The sequence below is a fragment of the Hippocampus guttulatus genome, chromosome 10, assembly GCF_054856545.1.
Source record: "Hippocampus guttulatus isolate MCC_2025c chromosome 10, RoL_Hgut_1.0, whole genome shotgun sequence".
NCBI classification, from domain to species: Eukaryota; Metazoa; Chordata; class Actinopteri; order Syngnathiformes; family Syngnathidae; genus Hippocampus; species Hippocampus guttulatus.
In genome coordinates, this window is record NC_141270.1 from 8,146,871 (window position 1) to 8,171,977 (window position 25,107).

At 42.5% G+C, this 25,107-nt stretch overlaps 1 protein-coding gene across 2 annotated transcripts in view; it reads right to left on the minus strand.

Moving 5' to 3' along the window:
• lrmda (leucine rich melanocyte differentiation associated) overlaps positions 1–25,107 on the minus strand; it is a 314,281-nt gene that overhangs the window by 252,272 nt on the left and 36,902 nt on the right. For both annotated transcript variants that reach the window (XM_086122293.1, XM_086122294.1), the window contains exon 3: positions 7,951–8,025. The gene's annotated coding sequence lies outside the window, so the exon portion shown is untranslated. The remainder of the gene's footprint in view (positions 1–7,950; positions 8,026–25,107) is intronic.

Below are 25,107 nucleotides of genomic sequence, written 5' to 3' on the forward strand. Positions count from 1 at the left end.
AATTGTAATGACACAAGTTAATTGCTGAAATTATTCTTCGCAGACTATTGCACCAGTGCGTCCTGTAAATAACAACGTGATGTTATGACGACCAAGGCGATCCATTTCCATGTTTTCAGCCACATGACCATGCCTGCGCTCGGAGGTCCCCGGTGGAAGGCCATTCATCATGCGCCCCTCCTCCCGCCACTGTCACCTGAGGGGGGCTAAAGGAGATGGGGGGGGCGCACATGTGCGCATGAATTAGCGTGACTCCCACCTTGACTTGCCTGCATGGCCTCCTACCCGCACCGTATTTGTACAGACACACACATACACACACACACACACACACACACACACACGCACGGTGTCATGAGGATGTAAAACGCGGATTAAAGTGGATATTCACTTTTGTCCAGCAGGACCTTAAAAAGGCTTAGAAAAAACGAGGATTTACACTGAAGGGGGAGGAGGGGGTGGGGGTCATTAAATACTCACTGGACACCTTATTAGGTACAGCTGCGTTATCGAAAGAGACTCAAAAGTCGAGCTGAGTTAAAATATGTCAATGCAGGAGCAGTTTATAATGGTGTGGAAGCGCACAAAAGAAAAATAAGGTCACCGGAATATTAAAATAATATGGATAATAAAATAGGAGTCTGATGCAATGCATTTTTACACCAGTGCCAAAATAAACTCCAGCCTCCAAAAAGAACACACACACACACACACACACACACACAAGAACATATATAATTTTTTTTAAAATTGGGCGTGTTTGATGATCGCTCATAAATACTTGACATTGTTTGACACATCAAGAGAGACCCTGTATGCATGAGTCCAGTTTGGGGATTGCCGTTTTAGCTTGTGTCCCTAATGATGTGGCTAGATCAAAATAATGGTCGACCAGAACATAAAAATAATAAACCCAAATTATGACTGCAGTCCTGTTCACCTCACAAAGTTTGGAATATTTTGGTGGTGACTACTTTAAAAAAAGGCACATAAACTGTTTCTTGTTATGACCAACAGTCTATTTTTTTTTTTTGGATCATTTTACCATACTCCCAAACTCACATGAGAAATCAGCACGAGTTGAAGACATCAACTTGTCTTAGTTCTCCTCGGTTCAGCTAGCATCATAGTATTAATTCCATGTTTGGCTTTTTATTTGCAACATTAAAAAAATAACTAAATACAATTGGAACACTGTCATGCACACAACCGGACACACCTCATATTGCATTACTCCAGGACAAATTCCACAAGGGTTGCCTTTTCTTTAGCTTTTTTAGCTGCAACTCTGAATTGATTGACAACGTATGCGTAACTCGCTCGACCCCAGTTCAGCAAGAATCAAAGCATAATTCCAACTGGCTTTTTTAGACACTTTTTTTTTTTAACGAACCACCACCATGCTCAGTGTTACGATAGACATCAACAGAAATTTGAAGACGCTTGCGTACTATACTCAATTAAGGCAGCAATGCAGCATCAATTCCACAAGTATAGCTTTTTTCTTGAGCTTTTTGCAACACTTTTGAAACTTAAAACATGAGATGCAGTTCACACGAAACGTCAACATTAAGGTTAAACATGTCTGCATATACCTCACTCGACTTCAGTTCAACACGTATCTATTAGGTTTTTTTTTCCTTTGGTGACATATCTGTTTGGTTTTGTTTTGTCATTGATATTCTTTCAGTTTTCTATAATTGCTTATATATATATATATATATATATATAAAAGCAATTATAGAAAAAAATATATATACAGTATATGGGAAGAGATAATGCTTAACAATAATGTATTTTCAAGATCAATGAACACAACAGAATGGGGTGGGTGAAGACTTGCCCGCAGTGGAGTGATGGTATTTCCAAGCCAGCCAGAAAACCCATTAGCTCTGTATGCTTGCCACTGGGACAGCCAGCATTAACACTGGCATAACTTGGCCAAACGGGGAAACCTGTCCTCATTCTGGGAACCAGCACAGCAGCGTGTTTTGAGTCGTGGGAATTTGCAGTGTTTGCAAATAATCACAGACATCTTTGTGAGTGGTGGAATAAATCCCCACTCTCCTTCCACTTTGATTACAAAAAAAAAAAAAAAATAAGGCTACTGGAGCCTGGTTCCACTTGCCTAGTTTTCTCTCCTTACCAATGCTGCACATTCAGAAATAGAAGACAAATTAAATCAATTTCGGTGACGGACTAATTTCTTTCAGTACACTTCTTCTCGAGTCAAAAGCACACGATTAGCAACTAGTCAACGTGTACATGACATTCTGGAGTGGTAGAGTTGGATAAGCCCGAACAGTCCCTAGTTTACACAAAAAGGCCAGGGCCACGATTTGAACCCATAACCTCAGAACTGTGACTACTACCACCACCACGAATAATAATTATTATTTTAAGAACATTCCAAAACACAATATTATCCTTGCCAAAACTGTCAATATTTTCAGCCAGCTCGAAATGAACTCATTAGCACCCCCTTCCCCTGAAAGTAAGTAAAATTGACCCTTGACACTAAGCTCTGCCTGTACATGAACAGGAAATCAATTTTTGTGGGAAGTCACACATTTTTTTCGGGATTTTCACCACTTCCATTTTTTGTACTTGAACAAACACCCGATTCATCACCAATTCCTAAGCAGGTCGACTACCTTGTTTATAGGAATGCATGGCAGGATGGCTCAAATGGTCTCAGAGGCCCTATATAGGGCTTTTTAATTGTCACCCATAGTCCTCAAGTTTCCCGTCTTCTAAATTTGACACACCCCAGAACAGTTTTAACACAAACCTTCCAAATTTGAATTATTTCAAGTAAGTATTTAAAAAATATATTCAAAATCATTGTTTCCGCTCTACAACAGCGGGTGTGTCACCAAATGAGCTGAAACCATGCCCGGTTCAACTGTGCTTTTCCACACCGCAACAACGAGGCACTCGAAAGCGGCCTTGCTAGAGCAAAACCTCCATCCACAAGCTAGCTACTGCAACATAATTTTAATGCATTCGCGGCTGCCAATGAGGAACCCTAAAGCGATCGCGCCAGCAAACTATCCGAAGGGAAGATGCATTTTCGGGCTATAGGCATAGCTAGCTAGCTGGCTAACTGTATGTCGCATTTACGCCAGATCACCGCTGATGCGAATGAAAGTACTCAAAATATAGTTGGGAATATTCATGGATCCCATTTTAGCTACTCCCCCCAAAAATATGACAAACTATCGTGGTAAACAGCAGTTTAACACTTTACTTCCACAAGTGGCAATGACATCGTCTCACTCTTCACGTTTTCAGCAATTATCGTCAAACATGTCTAATGTATTTCGAAACAAATCCGGGAATTCACTTTCTAGGGTCTGAAGTCAGTCCAGTACAACCTTGACTGAATGAAGTTGAACATGAATGGGGGCTGCTTCCAAGAAACTCAAAATCAAGTCATCTGCAGGAAAGCTGCGAAGACATCTGGCAAGAGGGGAGTGGGTGGGATGCACGGGTCACGGCATGATTCACACTCTCTCTCTCTCTTTCGCTCACGTACACACACACCTAACCTCATATTCAACTTTCGCACCACTAAATCAGACAGAGGGTGCGTGACATATTTTCGTCTGTTCGAACAATTTTGAGGACTGTCAGTCAGTCATGACATGCAAAAGGCGAAGCAAACACACCAGCGCAGGAGCAATTATTATCTTTTTACGACATTGTTTTAACAGACAATAAAAGGTCAAAGCTATGAAGGAACCGGACTCTTTATGATCACTTGACATTTTCCCAGCCGCAATTATGTCTTACAATTACATCTTTCCTCTCTTTCATAACATTTGCAACTCTCAGGAGGCGATGTCGGTGTGACGCCACTTTTCTTTTACACGCGCAGCTGCAGTAAACGTGTCGCTCAGGTAAGATGAGTCACGATCCGCTCAGGTGATTTATGGGAACGCGGGGTTGTCCTCTTTGTTGTTGATTGTGGTAATGGGGTCCATAAAGTGCAGCTTGTAATAAACACATGACTCTGCTTGTAAATGCTCCCTCATCTTCTGAGGATTTTTTCCCCCCCTAAAGCTGCCTGTTATTATTAAGAGAGAGAGAGAGAGAGAGAGAAACAGTCATCAAATCCTCAATCTGTGCATTTGCACAATTGATAACACTTCCAAATTTAAACCACGTCATACTAGATAGATATTATTATAATTTATTAAAGCTCCGTTCAAAGGATCAAAGAACAAACTATTTAGCTTTTTCTTTGGTATTTTTACGACACTATTTCAAAACATGTCAGCATTATCACCCAAGACCTCAGCATACCACATTTACATTCACAGGATAAATTCCTGTGGTTTCAAACTCGAGCTTCAAGTCTGGGCCAGGGCCTCAAATGAACGTTCCACAACGGGGCCAGGTTTTAATTCGGTGCTGGGATCTCAAATTAGTGACAGGCACTGAAGACAGGATGAGGGTTTCAAACCAGCTGTAGGACTACAAAATAGCTCTCCAAGGCATAGTCGTTTTTTGGACATTGTGAGAGTTTCAAATTTGGGTTTCAAATAAATGTTTTAAAACAGGGCTAGAGTTTCAAGTTAGAGTTCAGGTCTCCAATTGGGATTTCAGGTCAGGGTTTCAAACTGGGGTTAGGGAATCAAACCAGGGTTCCAAGGGTTTTTGTAACTCTTAAAAAACAACAACAAACAAACAAACAAAAACCTTACGAGTGGTGGAACTGGCGGAGTGATTTCAGAGCGCTAACAGCAAAAGACCAAGAGACGGGAAAAGCCTCCGTGTTACTTTCTGCTACGCAAGCACTTCATGCTGACACCCCTGGGGGCACTGTCATCCCAGACGCAAACAAACTTAAGTGTCGTGTAAAAAGGCCCGAAGATGTATGTCTGTCCTCAGTCCGGCGAACATCAACTGACTAAGTCAACCACCAGCATCATCACTACGTCGTATGAAAAGAGCTTAAATTTTCACCCGGACGAGGTCATCGTGTTCGCTCCCTGTTCATCGGCATATGTATTTTAACACCCGATGGCCCACACTCACGTAAAGGACACGCTGTTCTCATACTTTGATGTAAGGTCATGTGCCATGCTGACTATTAGCTCAAAGAAAGACTGCGCTGCAAGATAATTATGTGGTTGACCGAAACCTATCCGGAATGAAATCGGCTTTTATGAATGCATACATACTCTACACCAGGGGTGCCCATTAGGTCGATCCTGATCTACCGGTAGATCTAAGACAGGTCCCAAGTAGATCCGAGGAGTGTCGAGGAGAAAAAAAACAAAACAACCATTTGTGTGTCTTTGTACATGTTAGTAATCTATTTTTGGTGTTAATATACACTGCACCCTAATCATCGTATCAGTCTCATTTTCACAAAAAAAATATTTAAATAAAATAAAGCGGGTCAATCTTAAATTTACGGTGGCGTGATTACGTCACCGGAAGTTGTTAGCGCTCAGCAGTTTGCAATTGCAGCTTGTCATCAGAGCTGTTGTGCTCTATCTTTTATCGTCATGATTCTCATTCAGAGTTTGCTTCGTGTACAATTCACCGAGGGCACGAGCAAAGAATAGGAATCTAGGAGGGCCCAGGGAAGCACTTTAAAACGGTACGTGTGAGCTACGATAGTTAACAGGCTGCAAAAGTGCGTCGTATGCCTCCGTTTCAAGCTGTTTCTCATCATGGCGTGCGTGTGTGTGTGTGTGTGTGTGTGCGTGTGCGCATGCGCGCGCCGGTAAGGGTAGATCCCGGGAGGTTAGTTGATCGAAAAGTAGATCTTCGATCCAAAACCTTTGGGCACCCCTGCTCTACACAAATGTATTATAAATGCGGTAACCTTCAAAGAATGCTGATCATCTTGTGATTTGGTGGCCGGAGATCCTCCTGAAACCAAAAGCAAAACATCCCTGCACTTATTTCTCAGCTTTTTACATAAAGCGTACTAGTGACAGGCAACAAGCTCATCAGCTCGCTCACTACTCCAGCACACTCCATTAAGGTGCCAGGAATAAGGGTGCATTTTCATCAAATATCCTTTGTGAGAATGTGGAAAATGGGCAAATTATCTGGGCGCTAAAACACCCCGACACGGAGCGGATCCCTGAAGCCGACAGAAATGACCTCAATTAGGCTGTCGAGGCACAAGAAAGTGTCCCGCCGGCGCCCCGAGTGAGTGGCGGCGACAGATCAACCCTGCCACTTCTCGCCACATCACCTGGATGAGCGCTTCACATTTGTAAATCAATGAGGAAGGAGAGGGTTTTTCCTGTCTGCCACGGCACTGATGTTTGAGAACCAAATTACCCCCATTACACGCCCTCGCTTGAGGACTGCATTTGGGGATCAAAAAAGATGTACAGTGAGCCCTCGCTACTCACGGGGGTTGGGGACCAACCTCGGTACACATTGCAAAAATTTGCAAGTAATGGACGTCCCCCATAAAAATATTCAAAGTTGCCTATATTACTGGTTAGATGTACTGTACTCCAAACTATACTCCCAAATACTTTAATATCATTCCCAAGTGGGAAGACGCTGCCATGTGCGTCAGCAGTAAGAATAATCAATTACTACTTTCCTATTAGCCATTTATGACAACTTGGAGCTTTGTCTACTTGTCGGACATGTCCTGTTTTAGTTTTTTTCCATTATATTGCAGTTTGTTTTCAAAGCAGCTGAGCATCACCCGGGGGCAAACGCGAGCTAGTTCTTCATGAACACGCATCTTAGAAGGAGCAGGGAATTTGGATAACATCGGGAAGATCAGCGTCCTCCCCCTCCCCTGTGGAAAAATGCGTGGGGGACGCTTCATGAGAATTAGGAATGGGATCCTAAATTTCGGCGCCATGTAGGTTTATCTAATATTGGCCGGGACGTGCTGGCATTGGCCAAATGGGATCTTCAAAGCTATTCTGCCAGTGAAGTGGGCGTGGATGAGTGAAGTCGCCGGTGGAGGCGGATACATCAAAAAGTGGCATTATTAAAAAAAACAACAACAAAGAAAACCACCTTTTTTACCTGCAGTGCTTTGCAAAGGGTTTGGCTTTTGGGGAACTTGTTTGACAGCAGTTCTCAATGGAGCTCTAATCACTGTGGGAACTTTTTTTTTTTTAAAGGTGTGGTGTGGACTGATTGCTCCACACCAAATGTTATTGCTGGGAAAGAATGCTAGCCAAGGCTAATAAATCCTACACAGTATTTTTTTTTAAAATAATGCTATTAATTACTCACTATAGACGAGCGGAACCTTGTCTGTGTGCCGCGCCCTGTGAAAACCTTTTTATTTGTTCCACACTCAAACCATCACCATGATAATAATCTTATCAACAGGATCGACAGTGTATGATTCCATTTCGTACAAGTAGGCTAGGTAACCATTGTGCAATAAAATTATAAATAACGCGACCCTAGTGAGGATAAAGCGGTTCGGAAGATGAATGAATGAATGAATATACATTGTCCGTCCATGAAGCCTAGTAGCTCATTTGTCAGTCATCCTCACGGCGGCAGATCAGGTACACCTCTCATAAGTATCGTCATCACTAAAATAGGAGGAGAAGAGGGCTAACAGGAGAAGACTGAAAAGTCATGCTAACCGCTAAGCTAACTAAATGTCACAAAACACCAGAAGAAAAAGTTCTTATGTGATACAGTAAAAAAAAAAAAAAAAACCTGAAGAAATATGAGAGGGCATTCATATTTCCATGTACAATGACGGTGTAAAGGAAGCAATGAACCAGTACTTCACAGACAAGTAGAAAGTGCCCCTTCCACTGTGACACACTCCAGAGATTTCTGGTCGGAGCCCCATGCTAAAAACAGCAATATATAACACTTATGTGATTTATGAGAGCTATATTTATCATGCTGATATAAACTATTCACCTATTACCAGGCCGCACATTACTCCAGCAATTCATTCATGTCAGCAGACCAAACAATTACCTCCGCTCCAATGCGGCCGAAGCTTGCATTCCGCCCGGCATCGCCGCTGCCCTGCGACTTCCAATGGAGACCACTCTGAGGAAATAAGAGAAGAGGGACATTTCTCAACTCATCCAAATGCAGTAAGTTATGATGCGTGATGTATCAAACATTGATCTGAGACGTTTGGGCCAGCTGAGCGTATTAAGAAGGGAACACAGCTGACTAATGGGCCAAGCCTGCCAGACAAATTGGGCCAGGCGTCCCGGCAACACAGCCCCGGGAAATATGGGTCTCCGTCCTCAGTTTTATTGCTGTAATGCATTTCAGCGTTAGCTGAGGAATTGAGTATCGGATTACCTACATTCTGCTTGTTTTCTTTTGCAATGAAGAAGGTAGCTTGACATTATTTTAAAACACCCATATGCTTAATGCTCTGCATCCGGATGTGCTTGGTTCTGCTCAAGTTGCTGAGGGAAAAAAAATATCATTTAGTCATCTAGGTCTGTTTGCAAACCAGGTGTTTTCCGCCTTCTTTCCGTGTCGCTGATCTGTATAAACAGCTAAAAATGGACTGCGGAGTGAAGTCGACATGGCCATTTTTCTGGTTCTGAGGTAGTATCAGAGCCATAGCCAAGGCGGAAGTCTGATCATTTCCCTGTCCTGTTTTTACTGTTTGACAAGCATTTGAAAGTCAGTCATATCAGATTCTGGTGTCCTCGCACATTTAATTATGAGAATGAGAAAACTTGTCTCACTGTGTAAAAGTGTGTAGAATTGTAGCAAAATCCCACCTGGGTTTTGTGGGACGTTTATGTAAAAGGAGCCATAGATACACAATTTAGAAATACAAACACGCTGTTGGTCGAGCGCATGTAAAATACTCTTTCATATAAAACTTATAGGACAAGCATGTTCCATGCAGTTTAGGAGTTTAATCCAATTTTAAGAATGTGTGAATTAATATCCGATATGGCCACAAAAAGAGAACTTCAAGTCCACGGGATATGATAGTACTGACGGACAGAATGTTTTGAGGTGATATTGTGCAATAAACTTGTTTGTGCTGTACCGTCAGGATTGTCTGCCAAGAGTCACAAGACGGCACACACTTGCTGTCTTTCATTTCATTGTGAGTGACAGACGACAGCACGTTCCAACTTAGTCCTTGCTTCCGCTCTACAAAATCCAGGTTGACTGGACTTCGACATAAGTCGAGGACCCCCAGTAAAACACCAATTGGCAACATGCTCCGAGACGGTTTAATCTATTCCAATTATGATAAAGAATGTTTGTAACACAACTGTATATAAGGAATTCACAACACCAACTGCTTTAACACGAGATTAGCATTGAATTATCAATTCTCTGGTGAGATTTATATGGCCACTCGCTATGATCTCTCTTTCAACACTTGCGGACCAAAGCATTAACCAAAGCAAGTACAGGCAAAGATATAGTGAAAATGCAAAAACTAGAAATTGAATAGCATAGCGCAGAAAGTAGAAGAGACGATAGTAGCTGCGGTTGCATTATGCATCCACTAGATGGAGCTGCACTCAAGGGAATACGATGCGATACAGCTTTATTTATATAGAGCTTTCACAACCGCTGCAGCTGCAACACAGTGCGTTACAGAACATTTAAAATACTACATCCATGAAATCAGAATATTGATCCATATATCAGGCGCATCAGATTATAAAGCGCAATTGAATGTTTTTAGGTGCGCCCTATAGTTCGGTAAATACGGTACTTTTCGCAATGCATTGTGGGCTACATTGAGGGCACTGAAGGGATAACTACACCGTATATATACAGTATTCCCGACATATTCGAACAGCACAACAATATATAAGACTGTATCTAGTGGATGGGGAGTGACGCTGAGTCCATTTCATATCAATTGTCTTTTGACCCAATTAATCAATTTGTTGCATATTATTGGCACTGTCTACTTAGGAAGCTAATAGCGTGTGTCTTGAGCGACAAAAATGGTTTTCTTCCTGTTTGTGACCCCCCCCCCCCCCCTCCAGTCCTCCCCTGCACAAACACTCCCCCTGTTGTTCAAGTCTGCAGCTGCTAATTTTCTCCCGCGTGAAAGGTGGCAGCAGGCATTAACGGGGCTTTATGCATTCTAAAACACGAGGCACTGCGCAACCTCAACGACGCGCTCGCAAAGCAGCGCAGTCGAAGACTCAATCAAAACCAAATAAATAAAAAATAAACAGATGAAATCAAGGGAAATTTCGAAGCCAGGAGAGCTGTCACGGGGGCGATTCCCTCAACAACGAGGCAGATGGGAGACACGTGAAGGGATGTTTTCAAACCGTCGGTAAATAAGAGAAATCAGGCATTGAACATGCAGGTAATAACTGATGTTATGACTTGGCATTTGCTCTGACATGCATTTGAGACAGGAACATTAAAAGATATCCACTGTTTGACAGGTATCACAGTTCCCCGAGGCGAGAAGGATTCTCATTTTGATGAGCGTGTCAGTCACGCTGAAGCCTGTCGACGAGCCCGATCTCGACGCTCAGGAATATCTCCAAATTTACAAATGGAATATTTGAACAGCTGCGCAAAGATGACTGATTACGCCCCAACTACAAAATGTTTGGAGTGTCGAGGCTGCACTGTGTTGAAAAAAAGATTTTATTTGGGTGAGGCCTCACCCAAATCGTCATACCGCAAAACGTTCCGTGTCACCATTGTATTCATCATAACAGGAACTGCTTTGCCTTGTTTTGTGTTTGTACGGGAAATGCTTGCAGCTCTTTGATTCAACTATTGGGAAAGTATTGCCACAGCGTCATGAAGTGTGGTTCAAAAGATCGATCCCGCCTCTATATATATATACTGTATGTATATATATATATATATATATATATATATATATATATACTGTATATATATATATAATTTCTCACTGCTCAAATTTTGGTATAAACAACTAAATCATTTGTTTGAATGTCTCCATTGTGAGACAAATAAAGGTTTTCTTAGTCTTGTTCTTATTCTTAAAGTCAATGTGAAATTCCTATTCAAAAAAAGGTCAAATGTCAAGAGCTCAGAAAAATTGAAAGAGTGCACACTAAACTACTTTCTCATACTGGATGGATTTCTTTTTGTGGCAGTTTAATGCATTTCTGCAGTGGCCCTAAAAAAAAAAATTTTTTAAAAAGGTCCAACTCTTTTGTAAATCCGAAATTTTAATAGATAGTCACTTAAAACAAAACAAAGGCCCTCTTCAGTTGTCAGTTTGTTGACTTTGAAAAGACTTTCCCCAATAGTGGATGTAATTTTGAAGGCCAAATCTAACACTTGTGTAAATGTGTGCTCCGGTGTTTGTCCAAGCCACTCGCAGAGACATTTGCAATGCATGGCTGAAGAGCGTCTAAAATTGCAGCGAGGCAGCGACGGCTTTGTTTCAGAGCTTCAACGTGGCCCGACATGCTTTTGACAGGCTTGAGGGCTTGCATGTGTTTGCTCCGCAACCTTTAGAACAATGCTCGCTTGTTGTTTAGCGAAAACAAAGAGAACCCGAGTGACAGCTGTGAACAAATACGGCGGCAGTAATGTGGAAGTCTGGCAAGCGAGACCAAAAATATTTGTCTTTACTTTTGAACTTCAAAGCCATAATCGCTAATTTAACTATTCACCGAGTTGTGTGATAGTTGGTCTCGCGGTCAAGCCATTTTGTTTGCCGCTGACGTCTTCAAGAGTTGCAGCAAGCAGCTTCTTAAGGAAGACAAAAATAGTTTGGAATCTATCATAATTACCATGATACCAGTTATCAATGTAATTACAAATGTGTCAGTTGTGCTTGAGCACAGTCAAAGAAACGTCTCTCTCGTCACGATGAGTCATATAACAAGGCACAAATAGCCTATCAACATGTCCGAATTGAACCTGAAAAGTAGAAATAAAATAATAGCTACGCTGAAAGTAGAAATAAAATAATAGCTACGCTGACTTGCACTGAAGACATACTTCTGGTAGAGCAACGACAGTTAGCAGCGAGGAAGAAAAAAAAAGGTGACCATTTGGGTGACCATAAACCCTCATACAGGACTGTATGTGGAATTTTATTGATTTTTTTTGGGGGGGGGGGGGGGTGTTATTTGTATGTATCCACAGTGAACAGGCCAAAATTCTAATATTCTTATACTGCAGTGTATAACCACCACTTAAAATACAAATTAAATAAAATACAAATACAAATACGATGAAACTAATGCGGGTTTGTGGAGGGTTTAAATGAAATTGGCGACGGGATATTTCACCGTTGTCGATGGTCTGCTTAGTTTCCCCGCAGACATTTGATGGTAATTGTCTAAAACACATGTGAGAATCCCAAACAAAGCTACAGTCTTTCGACACGTTTTCTCCCAACATTCCGCTTTTCTTTTTTTATGGGTTCATTCATCTCATCCGCTAAATGTGGCTGTTGAAAAATGTTTGGAACACGCTTCGGATTTCATTTCCATAGAGCCCCCCCCCCCCCCCCCCCCGCCCGTCCCCCCGCCCGTCCTTGCACACTACGAGCTTGTCGGTGTTTCTGTTAGCTGGAGTGAAATCTGGCTCTGGGCTACGGAAAGTCTATCTTTTGAGTATCATATGGTTAGTGGTGCTTCCGAGGGGCTATATTTATGTACTCCAACTGTATTCCCCTTTCACTGAAAGTCCAAGCTGAGTTGTCTCCAAAAGAGAGTGCCATTTACGAGCAGCCATGCTGGGGTGGGACGCCGACGAGAGGACTTGTTAATAGCACACATCCACTTCACACCAGATGCTGTCCAGAGCAAACCAACATAATACTGAGAGGCATGTCAAAAGCAATTTTCTTTGAATGCCTGGCCACATTCTTACATTTTATTTGTCTTTTTTTTTTTTAATTGCACTTTTTTTTTTGCGCCTTGCATCTGTCTCTTACAATGAGCACGTTCATTTCATCCTATTAAACGTTGGGAAAAAAGCTGTGAAAATGACGAATCAGGTAAAAAAAAGTGATGCGATTATAAGACAATGTAGAAGAAAATGACACGGAAATTGAAGGCTATGAATGTTTGTACAGTATATCCTCTTTTTTTTGGGCATTTTGAGCTATGGTGGAACGAATTAAAACAATTGATTAAAGTGAATTAATGTGATATGCTCAAATGGTTGCCATCAAGAAAAAAAAATCAAGATTCTTCACTTCACTGTTATACACATATAAAGAGAGGTTAAGTGTAGCAAGTGTATGTATAAATTCTATATCTAATCACGGCTCGTATGTTGTTGCTGTTATTGTCATTACTTTTCCCCTCTTTGTCAAATAAAATGCCAAAGTCTGACAAAATTTGGTTATGTCACACATGACAATATTTGGAAGTCCAAGTTTGGCTGTGACTTGTAAGGCATATGTTCAATAACTTTTTAATCATATCATATTATGTCTCAAATAATATAATTTCACCAAAAAAAAATATTTTCATGTTTAAATATACAGTATATTTTCATGAATTCAGCGGGTGGTTCATGATTACGTGTTGCCTTCATGTCGAAGACGCAATTTACTTTTTGCCGCCTTGATCCAATTATTTCCTGATTATTCGGTTCCATGCATTTCCTATCTACGTTAGGTACAACGTGAACATAAAGCTTTCCAGATTCATCAAAAGCTTTGGGGGGGTGCGGGGGGGGGGGGGGGTAGACATACATCACTCATGACACTTCGCGACTAAAATCAATTTAGAAAATCATCCAAAGATTGATGGAAAATCTGAGTTTGGGAGATGGATTCAGGTGATTGTAAAGGAAAAATATGCAATTTGCTGTCTGATTTTACAGCCAGATTTCTGGAATAGTTGTTACGGGACATGACGTTAAGGTAGCAGTTATAAACCTGTCCTCCATATAAATGACCGAATCAGACGATCCCAGTGGTTGTATAAATTGAGCCGCTTGATTATCTTCAATGGGCTTACATGTGCATATAAAACGACGGACACCATATTGTCGCCATCCAATGACGACCTCGCACATGAGGATGATATGATGAGGTTCTCTTGTAAAATTCCAATTCTCCGTGTTCTCCTGCATCTGCTGATGAAGAAGTTTGTAACACTGACAGTTTTGGCTTTACAACAACAAACCCTCCGTTTTTCTAACACTGTAGAGATGCATTATTAAGAGGAAGTTATGGGTACCGTATTTTCCACACTAAAAGGCACACAGTATTACGAGGCGCACCATCAATGAATGGCCTAGTTTGTAATTTTTTTCATACATTTATAAGACGCAATCTACAATACATCCACTAGATGGAGCTAGGCTCAAGGAAACACCAACAACAGTCAGATGTCAGTAAAACATATTTAATAAAGAGGCGACACAGTTCACTTAACCAACAGCAAGTTATAACATTGACTCGTTAACATTGAACTCTCTTGTCGCTTCTCTATTTTCTGTGTTCAACTGCGTAACCGATCGCCTTAATTTTGAACTCTGCGTTGTCAGCATGTCTCGAGCAAGGAGCTATTTTGGGGTCGAAATATTACCGTAATGACCATACACAAGGCGCATCGGATTTTAAGGCGCGCTGTGAGCTTTTAAGAAAATGGAAGGCTTTTAGGTGCGCCTTTTCGTGCGGAAAATACGGTATGTCGTTTTGAAAAAAAACAAACAAACCCTCATCTCGTCATATTTTTTGGTGCTCTCTCTGTAATGCCAGAAGATGCCACAAGATGGCGTCAAATCCCCGGCAAACAGAAAAGTAGCAATAGTAACAAAGCTACTCGTAAAGTAACAGTCATTTGTGGTGCAGTTTTTAAATACAGCAAAAATGGGAGATTCTGACGATTTACTGCAGTCAAAAGGGGTTCGCTGCCGTCACTGTTGACAGAATTAGCATGAAATGGATGCCTGCTCAATCAGCTGTGAACCGTCCATTTAATCATTCTGAGAAAGCCTCCTAGTATATTTGTGCTGCAGCTCCAGTTTACATTTCCAAACATCCAGCGTATTAATCATTACTTCATCAAGCCGTTCGACTGACAAGAAGTACAAGGCACCTCAGTCGGCTAATGTGTGTATGTTTCTGTCTGCTGATGTGTTTGTATGTGAACTGGTATTTGAGAGGGCATGCCCCTTTGATTCACTCAACACTCACTGTGTCCAGTAGAAATGTTGAGTTTTACTGCCAGTGTCCTCACTCAAATACAACTTTTGCAGGCCAAATGGGAATCACTCACTTTTTTTTTTTTTTGTCCAAAGGGAAATGGAATGATTGATGTTATTTTGCAGGAAACAACATCAACTGAAAACACATGAAGTAAAGATGTCCAAAAAAAAAAAAAACCAAGGCGGAACTGGCTTTTGAGTACAACTTTTTGGACAAAACACAGGCCGCTTTGACAAAAAGGCACGGGGGAAACGTTGGGGTCAGACGTGTGCGTGACAGCTTGAGTGATGTGCGCCTTGGCACAGCCTCGCTACCTGCCAGCATAATGGAATTCAGGAGGACTCCATCGCCATCGACAATGAATCCTTCATAAAAGAGTGAGGTACGAGTTTATCACCCGGGATGAGAAGCATGTTACATTTGCCACTTTAAAGAAGATGAATGGGTCACTCGGCCATTTACATTCTCATACATTTTCATGAATCTTCCGCCGAGTGAATTTGATCTATCGGTAACAAGATAAATGATGAGCATAAAGCTTTGGCAGCTCTGACATAAAACAATCTTTCATTTGACGCCAAGTCTTTTACTTTTTACAAGACGCGCCGTCTGTCTTAGCAACCTTGTCCTCAACGGTCGGGGGGGGATTGCGGATTCTTTACATCCAAGACTTCCACCTAAAACTCACAGACTGTATTTTATAGTACGCGCATATGGTGCTTTTGTGACCGCCAAGGTGAACAAAGGCTCGTTTTGTTGGACGTGGTCAATGGAGACACTCAGCCGACCGTGAGTGTTTGAGATGCATGGAAATAGCATGAAAGGTTCACTTGGCAGTTGCCAGCAGCAGGAAAGCTCTGCAGCAAGAAGAGTTTGGACATTTTTATTTTATTTTTTTCTTTGATTTGCAGGCGCAGATTTGAGATGACGAACCCTGTACGGTGGGAGTGACTCACACTGAAAAAAGAAAATGCTGTGTTCAATTTACTCCATATTATTTCGTCAAGGACTACGTAACATAAAATCGCCTGGATCCAAATTTATTTTTAAGTAGTCAACAAAAAGCTCATTTATTCGTCACCTATTTGTTTTTGTGCTAATGAGTTGAGGAGCTTCATTTCGACAAAAGTAGTGCTTTGCTACATCCAGTGGCATCTGAGTGCCAAGGTAATATGTAATGAGGTGAAGTTGAGAGCTTCATTTGGACAAAAATAGAGCTTTGCCACTGTCTTGTGGCATCGATGGGAAATTCTGAATATTTTTGGGGGTGGTAAATTTGGTGCAGTCCGAGGGTTAGAGCCACATCCTGCAATCGCTTCTTTTTCTTTCTTTTTTTATGACACAACTGGTTGGATGTAACCATGAGACACATTTCACCGGAATAATCCGCCTCGGACCGTCACGCAGATGAGCCTTTTAAACCGGCGGACGCGCCAAACGATCCCGCTGATGGATCCTTTGCGAGACCGTTGCGTTGTAATTTGAAAAGCCACATGTCGTCACCGCCGGGCAGGGGCGGTGCACCGCCGACAGGATGATGTATCACCAAGTCGCTACAAATGATCATTTTATTCTTCACCTCTAATTTCACTTTATGTTCCTAATGGAAATTTTAGAGTGAGCCCAACATCCGACAAGCTAACTGGTGATTAAGTTGACCGGTGGGTGAGAGTGCCATATACATGCTGACATCATCCCGTGACGCCGGGGGCCTCAGGGGGATCGGTTTGACTGACCAAACATGCTAACAAGCCGTCGGGCGAGTTTTGTTTCAGCGCGCTTTTGTATGACACAACACATGGCCTCCTTCGGTGGGGCCATCTTGCAATTCGCACCCGGATAGGCTGCGTGCAACGGCGGCGTGGCGAACTGGAGCTCCTGTCTGCCGCGCGGCTCCGTGACAACGCTGAGAGCTCCCAGACGCCCCCGTATGATTAATGACTTACGGCCACGCGGTGTGGAAGCCTGGTAATTAGCTACAGGCTGATTAAAGACAAGTAAACTTCTGCTGATAACCCGATTCTGTTTCTCCCCAGCGCCGAGGCTGGCATGTGGAAGCTCTTACTGCCAGGCTTGCAAGAAACAGACCTGATGTTGAGGATGATGAATGTAGTCTCCAACAGGCGTATACAGCCTCTAATTTAAAAGTATTTAGCGTGTGACATATTGGCGTTGTGCACTCTCTGTCTCCCTTCAGTCATGTTTGTGGTCCGTGACGTCGTCCAAGTTTCAGAGGGCTGTTGTTTTCACTCCGGCGTGGTCATGAATAACGTTTTGTGCTGGCTCCGTTCCCCCCACCGCGCGCACCTTTGGTTTCTTTTGCCGCCCTGTCCAAACATTTGCCTTTGCTTTATTAAGCGAACAAGGAGAGTGGCGGCCTGCCACGCAAAGTCGTCAACGAGCAGATTTTTCAACGTTCCTGGCTGTCGAGATGCAGACAGCCAGGAAGTGGACAACAGAGTGCAGGATTGAGATGGGATGAAAAAGGCCTCCGAGTTCTCAGTCGCTTGCCAAAATGAGTCACTCCACGTCTTTCTTTCAGGTAGGCCCACAGATGGAACAATGGTTAGACACTCAAAAGATGGTGTCACTTCCTTCGGATTTGAACTAAAAGAGTCATCGAGCAGACTTTCACATACTTACGGTTGGGAGCCAAAATAAGTCTCCGGTCAGATTTTATTAGCTCAAGTAAAAGGTTGTGAATGATTATTTATTGTCGAGTAGACTAACTTAATGTACGATGAAATAAATCAAGTTTTGTTTTTTATTATAATAGTCGCACCTCTGAATTCAAACATCCTAAAAGCAGTACAGCAAATTTTCAACCAATCCTGGCTCAATGAGCATCGATGCGTTTAACACCCAAAATGTGATTATTTTTGTCCTGTGACCACAACAACGTTACTGAAGATTCAATTCGACAGATCTGACTGGATTGTATATGCAGATATTTTGTATTTTACACCAAAATTGGTGCTTGGTTGTAATGTTATAATTTGCAGATCGATCAACGATGTCATTGATGGGATCCGCAAAATGAGGACATTACAGCAAACCCAAACGCGCTCACTCCAGGGATGTGCTCTGCTGTCATTGCGAATAGTCCAAGGTTTTTTTTTCTCAATTTGTTTCCAATATATTTCAATAAATGTGGCCTTTTGGGGGGGTGGGGGGGGGTTGCTGTGCTCACCTTCTAATCGGTTATCTTTTTTTTTTTTTTTTTTTTTACAAAGTGGATAATACCTGTGACTTTAATATTGTAAAATGTTGGTAATAAAAACGCGCTGTCAATATTGATGTTATGATGGCGACTTCTTATGACGGGGGCTCTAGTTTTATTCCCTACAGTGGTGACTGATGCGAGTGTCGCGATAAAAATCAACATGTCTGCAAATATTTGGATGGAATATACTTTCGGGCTACAAAAAAAAAAAAAAAAAGAACAATTCAATAAAAAATAGTACACATGACAGGAACTGAGCATGCCTTCTTGTGACAAATGACGCTGGATTCAAACAAGTTAATTGGGTACGAATGCACTACATTTACTCTGTTAACTTTTTTTTTTTACTCAATCATACTTTTCAGAGTGGTTTTAATGCAACATCATTCGAATTTTGATTGAACTTTCACTTGGGTGGCATTGCGCTCGTTCCTTTATTTATTTCTTTTCAATCTAACCGTGACTGCTTGTGGAATTTGTTTTGGTTTATCAGAGAGACATCTGCTTCGGGCGCTGTCACAAGATTCTTTCGATCATCCAACACAACCACCAGCGAGATTTCACTTCATTTCACCAATCAAACGGAGCCCAGGCAGTCACATGACTGGAGAATCTGAATTATGTGAAGCATGCATGACAGAAACAATCAAGGGGGGAAACAACAGTGGGCAACTTTCAGTCAAAAGACGCCGAGCGACCCGGGATTCACTTTTAATCGTATGTTTACCATGTAGATGTCATATGACCTGTCATCTGTGTCTTCATTATATATTATGTTGACATATTCATTCATATGTCAACATTTCAGTCTACAAGATCCCCACTTCCAGCTCGTGCTGTTTCATAACTATAAAACTATAACTTAACTAAGAAAGTTCATTTTCTATGACATGAATTGCCTTAAATGATGTGGAAATTTTGAACTGTTTTAATTAAAATGGTTCTGTGGTGCAAAATGTAAATGTGCACATTCCTATTTGTTATATTTTTGTCTGCAATGTTCATCCATTGGTTGAAAAAAATAGAAGTTACTTATCCCTTATGTAGGACTTCAGTAGTTTTTTTTTTTTTTAACCAAATAATTTTTGGGCAGTTTTTTTTATTTTATTTATTTTTTTTACTTTTGAGTTGTGTTGATTTACTTTACTTGAGTAGATTAGGAAGTAGTACTCTTATCTGAATACAGTTTTACACGTGTCGTAATTTGAGCAAATAGCTGTATGAAAAACACTGTTAGGTCATAAATACAAAATAATCAATGCCAGTCGTGCCTTGATATGCGCAATCGAGTTCATTGGGTGTCGTTCGTTATCTCGAAATGCCATAGTCGCAGTTAAAATGTGGATGAAAAACACTCCGAGACCATAAATATAAAACAATCAAATGAAAAATGGAAGTCCAATGGTATTTCAGCATGCTTTTGTGTGTTTGATGACAACTTATTCTTACACCACGTGCCATTCATCACGTTGGAATGTTATACATAAGAAACAGTGTCACCCATGGACTGCCCCGCCCTCCTTTTTTTTTTTTTAATCCTACTGGCAAAGTTGTTTTTCCAAAAAACTTGAAAGTCAATCAATGTCTGGGACTGAATTTAGCTCGCCTTTGGAGGGTCCACTGTAATAAAATGACAATTATTTATATCATGCAAACCTTTGGGAAACTGCCACAGACGGTGAGAAAAAAAAAAAGAAGCATGACTGCGAATGAATAAGCATCACTGTCACCCGACTACTAAAATGTAAACAAGATGTGCGCCAGATGTAAAAATCGTGCTTCCAAAATTGCCACGTTAGAGACAAACGCCAACGGATTTGTTATCTCGCTGTGGCAAGTGTGAAAAACGAGCCCGTCTCCAAATAAAATAGATGACTGTACGTACGCGGCGAGCAAACGTCTCCGCAACGGAAAGGACGGTGCCAAAGGGCAGTCGGCCACCCACTCTCCTTTTATCACCCCTCTCATAATTAGGTTGGTTAACATACTGCTGTGTATGCAGCCATATTGACCGGGAGCCTAATCACATTACTATTGAGTTCCCATCCCTCCTTGCCCCCAGGTGACGCTCGCCAGTCCAGAGTTATGGTCCTAACCTATGGGAGGAAATTAGCTGCGGACACAAGTTTGTTCTTGTTCGCCACGTTCCGTGTGAAAAGAAAAAAATAATAAAATAAAGAAATAAAAAATGTCACGGGTAAGGAGGGCGGCGGCACGGAGTGAGAAGTGGAAGAGGAAGCACAGTGTTCTGCATAGAGAGGAAGGCATGAAAAATGCAGGAAGTGCAGACAGGGGTGCAGCGTGTGTTGCTTGGGCTGGCAGTCCATTAGGCCTGATCGACATTTCACTTACCAAAGTCAAATATAACATTCAAGCATTCATTAATATGAGGAAGGGTCCTCCGAATCAAACCCACCATCTGGTTAAAACGACAGTATAATCTACAACTCGTGATTAGTTCTAAGGGGAGGAATTTCACTTTAATCTTTTTCGGGGCTCGAAATTTCCATCTGCGCGGCTCGGCACACCATTTTTCTTCAAGACAAATGTGCTGTTTTTCATGTTCCAAAATTAGATCAGAAGAAAACGATTAATCATGTCATGGCCTGGGAAAAGAAACAAAGATCTGATTTTCCTCTCTCGCCGCCCCCCCCCCCACCCCCTCCGCAGCCCCCGCCACCATTGCGCACTCGCTCCACCCCTTCCCTCACCTTTTTTCCCCTCTGCCTCTCCCCTTATAGCCTCCTCTCTCCCCCCTTGCCCCGCTTCCTCGCTCTATCTCATCCTGTGCCTTGTCTTCGGTCCGGCATTCCTGAGCCCTATCATCCTTCCCTGTCCTCGTGCTAGCTATTTTTCTCTTGGTGGCTCGGCTCTGACAACAGAAGAAAGGACACGCGGGCTGGACGATTGATGCGAAATGACGAGGCGCCTTCAATTAGCATAGCCTTCCACTCTCCCGCTCTCTCTGTGCGCCCGCCCCGCAGCGGCGAACAACAGATGGTGTCCCGTTGGTGTGCGACCTCCAAGCCGAATCCCAAAAAGTGCAAGTCACCGGGACTGCAAATTAGCGAGGCCGCGCGACTGTCAGGTGCTGGCCTCCGTTGACAGTTGTAGCCCATTATGGGAACATTGATGTTTTCATAGTGTGACAAAAAGGATTCCTTTTTCCTTCGCCTTACAGAGGGCCTGTCTGTCAGCCAGCTCTCAAGTCATAACAAATCACTGGCACTCAGCTGAGGCTGAGCATTGGGAGCGTCGGGGGAAGATAAATGACCTGCAGGCCTTTGAAGTGCTTTGGCAGTTCAGATGGCTCGGTGGCGCTGACAGAGAAATATACACAACAGCGTAACCAATAATGAGAACATTAAACATTCCTGCCTCCTGACAGGCTGACAGGAAAGCTCGGCCTGACATCAATCATCTTCTGAGGCATAACCTTGACAATTAGTCTCCTCTTTGCCTCCAGCTCTCAACCCTGTGCGCTCTCTCCTGACTCCAAAACCCACACCGCGACTGGCTGCCAGGCAAGGATGGCGGCTTGGAGATGACAGCAAGAAGGCAGAAAGGAATGAGGGCCACCATCAGTGGACCAAGACAGATGTCCTATCTGGGTATGGAGGTGACAGGCGGATGCGGGCCAAAACATCCCGACATGTCAGGGCATCAGAGTGGATTGCCGTCATCGCTAGAATGGCATCTGACTCGACTGGCTTTCCTTTCACCTTGGGGACACCGTTTTAAAGCTAAACTTTTTCCGAAGAAAAACTACTTTAGAAACATCATACGCTAGCCTGTAAGGAGAAAATTCTCGTCACCAAGGAGTTTGGAGCATTAAAGTAAATAGTGTAGCATTGGCAGAACAAACCCAATAACTCGTATGCTAGTGCTAGCATAGCTGCTAGCATCAGTTCAGTGAGCACTGGAATCACTACGATCAGACATTGATTGGCCTCCGATTGATTCTGATGGGATATACAGTAAATGCAAAACAAAATTGGGAGATTACTAGATTATTTCATGAAGAGCGTAAAATCCTGCGTGGCACATGGTGTAATGCTACAGTATTGGTAATTTCTCATACGAGCGCAGGTCGACGGATCTGAGAGAGGGAATTCTGCTCCTCTGTGGGAGTGGTCAGAGCAGATTCTCAATCTTGGCCAATCAAACAGCTCTTCTCATTCCTTGACCATCTTGACTTGGAAGAGTGCAGACAACCGTTTTTTAACATGGGCAAAGTGGGCACATGGGTGTCCAAAAAAATCACATGTGCATCCCCACCAGAGATGGCAGAAGGTACAATTACTGTAGCTGTAACAGAATAGAGTCCAGATTCCACACTGACAGAGTAAATATGTGAGGATATGTATATTTTTCTAGGTGTATATGCTTTTTGTTTGGGGGTTCTCCCATGACATTTTTGTAATGTAAAATATTGCTTGCGTTGGGCTGAATCTTCCTATATGGCATACTTTGATGAATTTAATATTTTTTCACAAATCTATCCAACTGATCAGTCTACACACACGGGTGCTCGATTTGATGAAGCTTCAACGTTTTTTGTGGGGGGTCTCCTGAAAAGTGTGCATCGTGCTCATAGCTCACAGATGCATGCCTCTGAGTAGTTCTATATGTAGGGCCTCCGCCGAGCCATTTTCGAGTACAGTATTTGACTTGTGTTTCCTCCATTAGCCAAACGCATGTAAATCATCACGGACAAGCTGACCCCACAAATGTTTGTGCTCTCTGGTTTCCAACACTTGTGCACCGCTCTGGCGGAACATTTTGTTACCGCACCAAGAAAAGGTGATTAAGATTGCGGACATTTCCCCTTTGACTCGCACATTCGCCAAAAAGGTATGTCAAGGATTTGAAGCGCTTGGTACAGGGAACCTTTCAACCTTTTTTTATATTTTTTTATTTTTTACCAGCTTACCGTGTAATAAATATCTGGGTGATAGGACCTTCTTGCGGTTACCTGCAACTGAGCTGGGATAATTAGCGGAGCTTGAAGATGATGTATGACTTTCATTACCCTTTGAGATGGGGCAAACTAAAAGAGGACACAGCTAATTGCAATGTAAAGTAGTTTTGGCAATGAAGAGAGGGGAAAGGCCTTCATTCTCTTTCTTTTCTGGCTTGAGGTTGTTGCAGTTGCGCGGCTATAATCTTCCTCGCGGCCCCACCTTGTTGGCCGCAGGAGTTCGCTGGCTATCCATAAATCAACAGCTGCTTACAGCTGAAACGAGCCTGAGTCATCAACATGTAATAAGCGCAGCGACGGTTTCCATCCAAACTGCACGAAGCTGCAGTTCAAACAGTCGGGTTCTGCTTTCCTACAGCGGGCACCTGAATTCTGTCGTTCTCGCTCACTCGCTGTCAAAACACATCTTGAACTTCTTAGCGCCGAACCGATCCCATTCAAACTCAAAACAAAAGCTGATAGAATCACACGAGTGTCTTCTCTGCCCTAAGGATAGGCTCCAAGTAGGCCGGGTAGGAAAAGTGTTTCCAGAACGCAGCCCTCTCTTGGGGTTTCGAGCGATAGAGGCTAATGTCTCACATGATGGCTTTAAGTACGTTGGCATCCATTACGACGACAGACCCATGCTCTCCCGCTGACATGCCGATTCAATTCAGGCAAGCATCTCATCAATCATGGGGCGGGGGTGGTGACGGCTGGGTGGTACAATGGTGACACACAACTCTTGTCAAGTTGGGGCAGGTTGGAAAAGGTAGGGAAAAGGTTTCGTGTTTCTTATACTTTTTTGAGAAGCAAAAATCAAATGATTTTGATCTTTGCGTCAGTGTATTGAGCTGTTGGAAGCAGCAGAGGCTTTGTGGAGTGGCTAGCTTGGCATATTTAGCTAATATTTGACATTTGAAGAACCTCCACACCACCAAACAAAATGTGTCATAAAAGATACGTGGTCTCATCTCGAATACCAAGATATTTTCTCTTAGGTGAATGACAACAGGTGGAAACAAAGACTAATTGTACTGCCTGCCATCTAGTGGAAGAGCATATAATTGCTCTGCCTTTCACTTCATGATGTGTTTCTAGCGTAGATACGGTTGATAAACAAAGACGTGTTGTTTGGAGTCGTTGATTGTCTGACTAATTACTATGAAGTGAAACTGGATCTTTTCCCAGACCACACGTGACAACCTCTCACTGCACACTAGTGTGTCACGCTGGACTAAACAAACAAACCGGTCCACAACTCCTCCGAAAATCATTATTCAGCGCATGAAAAGAGGAGTTTGGAACATTCACAGAGAAATTCGTTACAAACTAATAGAGTATGTGTAGAGTGAGTTTATCCATGTTAGCCAAGTTAGCGTGTCTGCGTTGTATGAACTGTGTTTACAATGACTGGACACCGACTAGAATGCGTTCACGGTGATCTGCTTCTTTTTACCAATAGGTCGTGTTTTTCATGTCACATGGATGGAAGTATTGTTTAAAAATCTTGATCGGGACCTTTTGTCCTCTCAATCATCAGACAACACCTTAGCAGGTATGAGGCTAATCATGCAGTGTGACCTCAAAATAGCCTTTGTGTTTTATAACTATTTGTCTGACACGGATCATGCCCAAAATGCCGATAATGGATAATCCATACAAGCAAAACTATTGATCAGATCAGTCTTAAATGTCACTCCTTGTTGATAGAGCACCACTCTTGATGACTAGTGCCAACGACAAATGTGTTTGAGTCATCGATCACATGGGGCGTGTTAGAAACGACACGTGAATTGATCAGCGGGAATCAGAAACGTGTTG